The sequence below is a fragment of the Cupressus sempervirens genome, chromosome 1 (genome assembly GCF_028749045.1).
Source record: "Cupressus sempervirens isolate cs-2001-9-10 chromosome 1, ASM2874904v1, whole genome shotgun sequence".
In the NCBI taxonomy this organism is placed as follows: domain Eukaryota; kingdom Viridiplantae; phylum Streptophyta; class Pinopsida; order Cupressales; family Cupressaceae; genus Cupressus; species Cupressus sempervirens.
In genome coordinates this window covers 840,605,817-840,614,808 of record NC_143118.1, presented here as the reverse complement: position 1 = coordinate 840,614,808, position 8,992 = coordinate 840,605,817, and positions in this window count along the sequence as shown.

Genomic DNA, 8,992 nt, shown 5'->3' with positions numbered 1-8,992 from the left:
ATCTTCTAGCTAGTAGTGCTTCTAGTTGTTCCACATCTTCCTCATCTGCACTGCTGTCACTGGATGCATGCTTTTCTTTTCTTATCTTCTTGATTGAGGTCTCCTCCTTAGTATCTTTTATTTTCATCTTGACCTTGAAAGCAGATTCAATGTTCTTAGGTCTATAGTTATCAAAATTAGATAGCTCAAATGTAGTAAGTCTTCCCACTATTCCTTCAAAGGTTAGTGTGTTTCCTTGTACAGACCTTAGCTCTTGGATGGCTAAAACTCTAATAGCATAGATAGGGAGTAGAGTTATTAAGTATTTGCTGATGATAGTTTCTTCTTCCAATTGACAATCTAGACTTCTTATTGCACTCACCACTTCTTTTATTCTAGTAGCATATTGAGTAGCATTTTCACCTTCCTCCATTTTCATGTGATCAAACTTTCCTCTGAGGCTTTCTCTCTTTTCTCTCTGGACATTTTGATCTCCTCCATAGATATCTAATAAGGCTTTCCACATCTTGAATGTAGTAACACAATCTTTGATGTCATCATATTCTACATAGCTCAGTGTAGAGGCAATCTCCAGGATTGCTTAATTGTGCTCATTCCCTTTGCTTAAATCATTTGTAGTAAGAGGTCCAACTAGATTTACATGTTCTATTCCAATTGAGGTTTGTGCATAGTCACCTATTGATCCAAGGTACAATTTCATCAAACTCTCCCATGTAGTAAAGTTGTCTTTGTTGAGCTTGATAACTTCTCTCTTAGACATCTATTCCAATAATTGAGAGGGGGGGGGTGAATCAGTTATTCAAGGTCCAAATGTCCTATTCAAAATTTTTCACCAAGTGTAGTGAGCCCATTCAACCATTCATTCATCCAAGCATTAACTTTTCTAATCAGCAAGTTACTAGAAATCAACATGCAAGCATAACACATAAAAGATCAACACAGTGATTTATGTGGAAACCCAATTTGGGAAAAACCACCATTAACATGCTACTCAATTCTCTCTCTTCTAAATTGATGCCCTATGAAAGGCCTACCCTATTAAAGGCTTACAACACACTATTAAATGTGACCTTGTTAGAGGATTTAACCACCCTATTTGAAGTGGGCCTTGTTAGAGGACTTAAGAACATTCACTTGGAATGCCGCCTTGTAAAGGATTTTCAAATGGCTATTAGGACAACCTAAATCCATAGAATTTTCCTTCTATCCTAACTAATACAATGGATAGAGAGTAACAATTAGGGATTTTGACTTGATTACAGCATACAACTTAACTTACAGATCTCAGATCACTTCTCAGCTCATACCATTGCCTGGCCTTTAATCTTTGCAACTCTTGATAGCTTGCCCTCCTTTCAAGCTTAGTCTCCTTGACTCATTATGCTCAATTTACTAGTGCAATAATCTCTTCTTGACTACTTGTAGAAGTAAAGCCTTTGTGCTCTTCCTCCTCCTAGATGCCTTCTTCTTGACACCCTTTTAACCACTTTGTAATTTGGCTCTTTAGTAGCAGTAGCATCAGAAACATTTGCTTCTTGATCTTATGACTCCTTAAATAGAAGTTTTGGAGCTCCTTTTCCCACTCAATTATTCCATTCTTTAATTTTAATTCATATGGATTGAGTAGGATTCATTGTATCTAACCCATATTTTGTTTCCTCTAGAAACTTCTTGAATAATCCTTTTTGAATTCAGCCAAAAAAGGTTTACATAGAATTCTATGCCACTAGCTCATCATCCTTACCCTCCAAATGGTTCACAAAATTCAAGGTAAACACTACTGAAATATTGGTGCTCGACACATACTGTGTTACTCAGCATCAACTATATTTTTGCTAATGCTCGACACCTGAAGATCACTCGACACCAACAAGGATTTTCTGATGCTCGACACCTAAAATTCACTTAGCACCTGAAGATCATGTGGCACACACTAGAATTTCTTGTTTCTCAGCTCCAACTAAGACTTTGCTCAACTTCAACTAGCTTGCTTGGCACCCACTAATGAACTTAGTTTAAGCTTTGCAATCAACCTTGTTACAACTCATTCCTCCAATGTTTCTAAGTGTGATCAACCTGTATATCTTTGAGTATGTTATCAATACATCATTTAACCATTGTCTTAATTGATCCTTGCACTTCATTACAACATCATAACTAAACCTTTCCCTTAGGTACTCTTGTTACATCTTGTTGATAAAATCCTCTTCATCAATCAACTTAGTGATAGTACTTGGATCTTATAACCAAATGTCATTCCTAAAAATAGCAATTTTGACATCAATGAAAAAACAATGATTGAAAACATTCTATTAACAACAATCTCCCTCTTTGATATTCAACAATGAGCTTTTCAATCAGATTTCCAACAATGCCCACATTTGATACATCAATATCTATCTAAGTCTCTTCATCTTTCACCTCAATGATTGGCCTCATTACATTATTCAGAGTTTTAACCTCACTTTCTAAAGCAACCATTCTTTGTTCTAGTATATATGTTTTCTTCATTTATTCTTCATAGTTCTTCCTTATCTTAATGTACATGTTATAGGTTTGAAATAGTTGTTCTTCCAACACGTCCATCTTAGTTTTTCCCATATTTGGCATCATGTTCATCATGTTGCATATCTAGTCACTAGATTTTGTAGTGACATCGTAGACTATCACATTAACCTATGGGGAATTTAACCTCCATAAGTGTTGGCTTATTTGATTTAGGGTCCAAACTCCAAATTGTCATTGTCTTACTATTAATATTAAAACTAGTTCCTTGCAATTCTCTGATGATATTGGTCTCCTAAATAAGATAGATTTATTCTATCTTCTAATCTAACCCAACATAAAAGATGAGCTTATTTCCTATAGAGGGAAGTGTAACATACTACTTCTTTTTACTAGCTCTCTAGCTTCACCTATAGTGAGGGTTTAACTACTTGGATCATATTCTAGTAATTTTTTTGCTAGCTTTGCACCCTTCTCTAAATCTCTTAGTTCAAATTGTAGAGACAATACATTTTGTTTTATCTTGACAAGAAAAGATTTGAACTACTTAAAATAATGAAGTCATTATTCTTCATATACTCTTGAGGTTGTATAATTCTAACATCTATCATTCTGGTGTCAGGCTCAAGTTTATTTGGGATTCTTTCATTCTTAGTGGCCTTCTTTATCAAAAAATTGTGTCTGACATCATCAAAGTACTTACTCCCTCTTGGCATAATCTAGAGGGTCTATTATCTTTCTTTGCTTGGTATTTCAATGAATTTATGCCTCTTCCTATTGCCTTGAGCCCAAGCTAAACTTTCTAGTTGATCATCTTCTTCATCAATTTCAACCATAATGTCTTGCTCTGGGAAATGAGGTTCTATCATGTTTCTGACTTCAAGAGGAACCCAAGACATTACATTTTGATAGTTTTGGACACATTTATTGAATATATCCAAACACCTTTCTTCACGATAGAAACCCTTAAAAAAAGGATTTGTTCTTTTCATTTCCTCTTCAATTTTCATTATCTCTTTCCAGTTCAAGGTCCTATCTTTGCATTCCTAAGTCTCCAAATAATACGTGATCAAAAATTCTTCCCAATAAGGATTGCTATTGGGTAAGTTAAATTTTCTCATTTGTCTCAGAGCATTCTTGACACGATCATTACAGTCATAGGTCCTTGTAGGAGTTGAAGGTAGTAGAAATTCTCTCATAAATTCATCCAACTCTTCTATTGCATCTTTGCATATGATAAAGTCCCCAAATCTACCATTTCTACATAAAAAGGATCCTTTTATGATTGTGGGACCCAAGTATTCCAGGTTCATCATAATCAATTGTCAAAAGAATTCAATGATTCTCATTCTTTCTGGAATGTGTTTTGGTAAAATATGAGGAGGCTGGGGGCATCCAAAAACCCTTATGATGGAACAATTTTCAAAAATAGAAATACTTCCCCAATAATGTCCCAACTTCCTATCATCATCATAGCATCTAGAGGATTTTATTAACATTCTAACACCCCTAGGGACTCTCTTAGTAATATCTACTAACATATTTGAAATTGGATGCACAAAATCATTGTAGAAAGCTAAAGAATTTGAATAAGGACAAAATATGTTTCATATCGTAGTCCACCATTGCATTGGCAAGATTCCTCCCATCTCCTCTATTCCTTAAATAAAATTAGGATTAATGTACCATATGTTCTTGTATAAGATTATGTTCATTAATAATGAATAATGTTGGAATTTGAAATTCCCCATTTACCCTTTTTGAGAAGCCAAGATCTCATTGTGCATAAAATTAATTATAAGGGTAAAAAAGTCATACCCTACATTAGTGTATAAATCTTGTATGTCTAAGGCCATGATATATACATTACCAAGTGCATTCATAGTCCCATCCAACCCTATCACCTTGTCCAACCCAAAGATTGTATTCTAAAAATATGTACTAAAAAAATACAAGTGCATGAGGTCTAGTACCTTTTTAGGGATCTTAACCTTTTATTTTATGGACTTAGGAATGTATGTTTACATAAACTTTCCAGTAAAGAGAATCTTTTGACTCTTGAATGTCTCATTGAGCTTGTCCTATTCAATTATCTTAGTCATAGGTCCTCCAAGGTCGAAGACATCTATGAATGCCTCCCTATCCAATGTAACAAGACACTTCAATCCATTTTTTGAAACCCATGGGTCACAAGATTATATTTCTTTATCAAAGCTTTTACAAAATCTAACTTGGCAATGACTTCTGATATAACCAATTTGGCCAAATTTTTGTTCCAGGGATTTCAAATGGGCAGCTTACAAAACTTGTTGTTATAAAAGTACAAAAAAATTCATTACCATTCATTTTTGGTACTTTAGTATCCCTATAAAAGCTGAAAGGATCTTTGAGGATGTGTGAATTAATTGACTAAGCATTTGATGATCATGGCATTAAATAAACTCATTCATCAACATACATACTCACTATCTTCATTGTTCCTTCCTCAGTACTTAGAGCATCTTCTTCAATATTCACTTGAGAAATCAACTTTCCTTCTTCCTGTGCCGTGTTTTTTGAATTGAGAATCTCAAACACTTTTATGCAATTTAACCCTTTTGAACAATTTCACCCATAATCATCTTCTTATCACTGAGCTCTATGAATGCTAGTGACCAAAATTTTGTTGTATCACCCTTTTTAATGGTGCTTGAGTATGGGAGTAGCATTAATGGATTTTTTAAGGCAACATGCATGAAATCTTTCAATATTTCAGAAAACTATCATATTCATTCTTTATGACATCGTACTACCAATGCTTAAATCTTTTTAAACCTTTTCTGATAGTACTTTATGTTTTTAGCAATTATGAAATATCAACAACCATTTGACCTCTTTGTGTTTTAAGCATCAACCACACAAACCCTTAGCACTTTGAGTTGTTTGCAGGGTCATGAGGTTTATTTTTCCATTCTTCTATCTTTTCTATGACCATGTGAAATCCTCAATCTCCAGTTCATGGTTAGTTTTCACATTTGATCTTTAAGCCATGCAAAAAAACCAACATTTCCAATATCACCTTGTTGCTGCTTTGTGACTTCCCTTTTGCTTTGTACTTGTATCTACTTGATTGAGCATTAACATAAACTTCTCCATCTCTTAACTGAGTTGAAGAGTATCACTTGTTTGTACTAACCACATTCCTTACATTGTGAAGCTACAAATACCCTCGTCTCCTATTCTCCACTTAATAGTAACATTAACACTTTTAACCCATGATGGGGCATTACATTTTAATGCTTGAGAGATCATTTATTTATCACTTAATCTCCAATGATTTCAAATAGCTACTGAAACAATGAACAAAGTTAAATTTCCTTATCCCTTTTTCTCAGCTTCACTTTTATTTTATAGCTTTAATCATGAGATTGAGCTTTAACCAAACATTGAATTTTTTGCTAGTTTGTAGCCATCTATTATACTTTAGTCTTTAGGCATGTGAACCCATGATCAAGGCTAGTTTCCTCATCTCTCCTCAATACTAACTATTAAAATTGTAAGCTATAAAGTGGCTTGAAGGTGTTTTCTGACATTGATCTCCATTTGCAACTTAATTTCTTTATGCTATAACATAATGTGCCATCTCCAAATTCTTCCACATGTCATATTCACATGATATTGTGAGGCTATAGATCTAGCATGAATGGCTTTCACATTGTGTCCACTTAGACCATGCCTCCATGGTTAACCATGGAGAAGCTATGAAAACTACCCACTTAGCAGTGTCGCCCCTTTGCTACTTGAAAAAACCATTTACAATAGACCACACAGACCTTGAAAATACCTTGCAATTAATTATGTCACATCATAATTCCTTAGAAAAGGTTAATGCTTCACAAGGTAGAGATATAGAGATAAGTCTTGGTCATGACATTGCCACTTAATTTCTTTAATTTTATTTTAAAGCATAGAACTTTTAGCACATTCATTTATAACAAGAAGGGTTAAGACATGAAAATATACATATGGACATGAAATTAGGGTTTCTTTAGGAAAATCCCTACAATTTAAAAATGCAAACCCTAATTACTGTACACTAAAAAGAGTGCACTTTCCTAAACCCTTCTATCCAAGGTTTTCCATGGATTGGAAATCTTGAATGCCGACTTAGGATTTCCTAGTCATGGAGTGTAAAAGCATACGAATAAGCATAAAATTGCTCTTAGCTAAGCCTTAGAAATACAACCCTTACTAGTAAACCATGAAATAGGAGATTCTTTGAGCAAGAGCAAGAATGCTAGTGTCAAAAGACTCTTCATGCATGCAATGCAAGAATGCAATTATGCTAAAATGAGATGCATAATGCAACTAAGCTAAACAAATGAAAGTGTTAAAACTATTCTAATTAGACTATGTGATCTAAGCTACTTGCAAAAAGAACTACACTATATGCAAACTAAACTAAGATGCCATGCAACAAAATGTATGGATGCAAGGAATGAAGACAAGAAGATGGTGTTCTCCACAAAAGCTCTTAAGCACTCAAATGGAATTCTTGTAGCATAACAATACTCAAGAGTGTGGATCCTTTGAGGGGGAAGATCTCTTCCTTTTAAAGTCCTATGGATGGTAGAGATCAAGGTTGAGATGGTGGATGATCAACAATTGAATTAAAAAATGGGAGAGATTTGTGTGCACACACAAGTTAGCCAATATAAAATGAGTTGACTTGTCATATAAGACAAAATTCTCACAAGCCTTTTCTTTTAATTACAAAATAGAAAAAGAACTTTATGTGTGCATTTTAAGTGGGTTAGAAGAATGGGGTCTTTTATTTAATTAAAAGGGGACATGTTCTTTCAATCAAATAATGAACTTAGGATAGAATATTCAAACCATAGGTTAGAAGAAAATTAATTGATTATTAGCAATTTAGTCTAGGAAAGTGATTAATTAAATTAACCAAAATGTTGTGAAGGGGGCTAATAGTTTAGGTCACCATTTTAAGGTGATTGCATTTTCCCCTTTTTGACTAATGTTTCATAAATTTGAGAACACATTATGTCAAAGAAAACATAAGACAAGTAGGCAACAATAGATATAGATATCTAATTCTGAACAACAAAATATAGAAAGAGATAGCAAATCCTAAATGTAAAGCCTAATAGTGGTAGTATTGAACACTAGGAAAAGAAAGATGATGTAAAAATCCAAGAAGGATGCTAACACCTAGCAAAGTAGATAGATCAAGAGCAAGTGAAATGATCAATGATATGCTCCTAGGAAATAGACAGTTGTAGCAAGCAATGATAGAGTATGTTTACCCCCTTGAGATCAAAATTGAAATGAGGTAAGGGGGATGTAGAAACAAGCTAGATATGAATAAATTGAGATATAACAATTTCCAAGATGATAGATGAATGATTAGAACCAAAGAGTGACTATTAAGAAGTGATAGAATGCCTCGGATTGACTATAGTTGACCATGAAGGATAAAGCATAAAAAATTAGTCAAATCAAGTAGAAAAGTGATTCTAAACATGAAAAGGTGAATGGAAGGAGATATGAAGCATATAAATGGTGAAGATATGAAGAAATGAAGATGCTCCAATGACGACTCAGAGATTAGAGCTTAGAAGGTCAATTAACTACTCAGAAGAAGGTAGAATTTTAAAATGTGATTTGACCATTGAGATAAACTCAAATTTTAATTTTGATCTCGAAAATGGATCTAGACATAGAAATTAGCCAAGGGTGCAATTTTTGCACAATTTTGAGGGGTTTGAAAATTAGGTCAAAATGAGGTTGGAAGCTATAAAAGGGGCCCAAGCATCATTTTCAAATTCATTTTGTCTTTTGTGATTTGTTGAGAGCTTGTGAGTGGTTGAGAGGTTATGATGGCATTGGCAAACATTTCGCTTCACTGACACCATTTTGAGCATAGCTGATTGCACAATTGGCCAGAGCAGTACAGCGCACCAGTAAGTAACAACTTTTTGTCACTTTTTTGAGCTTTCTGTGGTGTTTTTTCACATGTTTTTAGGGTTTTATGCAAAATATCATGTGATACTTTAAAAGTATCACATGGGTACTTTAGTAAATATCACATGATAGATTTTTGCCCAAAATGTATTGCATGTATGCTATGTAGTTTATCCTATGGGACACACCCATATGTTGCATGAACTAGTGCTAAATGTCACATGATAGAATTATGTTGCACAACTTTAGAAAAAGTATCGCACGATACTATGGCAGCAAATTATGTCACCTTCAATATGAAAAGTATCACACAACTATTTTTTAGCATGCTTTTGTGGAATTTTTGCATTATGATCATGTTTTCAATGCATTACTAATGTGTACATGCTGTGTGTTTATAGGAGGTATTTCTAGCATGACTGATCAGAGCCCTCAAAGTGGTTACAGATAGGGGCTAGAAGGGCTTCCCACTAGGATGAGGTTGACTAGTGTTTGATTTGATTGCATGACCATGCAGGATGACATG